This window comes from Idiotropiscis lumnitzeri, chromosome 5 (genome assembly GCF_059441095.1).
Source record: "Idiotropiscis lumnitzeri isolate Australia: NSW breed Sydney's pygmy pipehorse chromosome 5, RoL_Ilum_1.0, whole genome shotgun sequence".
In the NCBI taxonomy this organism is placed as follows: Eukaryota; Metazoa; Chordata; class Actinopteri; order Syngnathiformes; family Syngnathidae; genus Idiotropiscis; species Idiotropiscis lumnitzeri.
Window position 1 is genome coordinate 4,123,178 of NC_142395.1, and position 1,380 is coordinate 4,124,557.

A 1,380-nucleotide genomic window follows, 5' to 3' on the forward strand; every position below is an offset into this window, starting at 1 on the left:
TCGGTTTCATTTCGCCCCGCTCGTGCCCCGGGCGGAAGGTGCTCATATTCGGCTTAACTGTGACACACGCCCGCCCTCCTCCCCCGGAGCTTCCATTCGGTTAAACTTAGGGGGCGCTTGACACCGCCCGTGCCCGGGGAAGGTGCTCCTCTTCGGCTTAACTGTGACGCGAGCATGCCCTCCTCCTCCGGAGCTTCCATTCGGTTAAACTTAGCGGCCGCTTGACACCGCCCGTGCCCGGGCGGGAGGTGCTCCTCTTCGGCTTAACTGCCACGCACGACGGCCGGCCTCCTCTGGAGCTCTGGTACGGTCCGAACCGCGCGAAACGTCGCCCCAAATCGTGTCCGGGGGAACGTGCTCTTCTTCGTCCACTCTCCTCTTCGCCCACGCTCTTCTTCGGCGCACGCCGGCCGTCTAACCGCTCCAGCGCCCCGTCGTGCCGCTCGGCGAAACTACAATGCCCCCGAATATTTTTTAGACCCGCGAAGCACTGAATCCGCGAAAGGTGAACCGCGAAGTAGCGAGGGTTCACTGTAAACGAAAATGTAAAAATCTGTTGTACTGCACTCGAAGTTCGATGTTTTTGCCTGCGCTCACCTCCAACGTCAGCGGATAACTGTGCACAAAAGGGCGGTGCTTTGTTTCGTAGTGGCGCTTCGCAATGTTGCGACGGTTTCGGAGCATATGATGCACACTGGTTTTGAATTGGCTGCAGCCTGAACGAAACTAAATTTCTCCGTCCATTCATTTAAAACAACACGCATCGACCTTGCTAACTTTTTAGCAAGGCATACTGTCAGCAGCACGCTCTTCCGGTCTGCTGCGCAATTGGCAGTGGATCGTAAACAAAAGATTTGATTGGCTCAAATCAGTGACGCATTTTTCGTATTTACTAGAATTGCAGCGCCAACGTTTGCGAATGCGCCCTGAAAAAAAATCATCATAGATTGGCCATGGGTCCGGTCCGAACCATCCCGTGGTCCGCCATTTGGTGATGCCTGCTGTACAGGATAAGCGGTGTGGATAATGACATGACAACTTCCACGAATCTGTAAATTCCTGCCAGGTTTAACTAAGGCTATACATATTTATGACAGAACTATAGGTGTTTAAGTGTGCGTCTGTATATTATTTCTAGGGCCGTGGAGTCATAAATGACGGTATTATGAGGGGGATTTATTCAAGTTGGAACTGCAAGGCCCGCCACTTATGCGTTAAAGATGTTAATTGGATTGCCTGGTTATGTTTTGTAAATTTTGTCAAAAATAGCTTGGTCAGCACGGAGAGAAAAAAATTCTATGAGTTTCCCACCAGATGGCAAGAGCATTTCATACACTGTATTGAAACCTCAATAACTTCCTGAGTGGGATCCCAGGATAA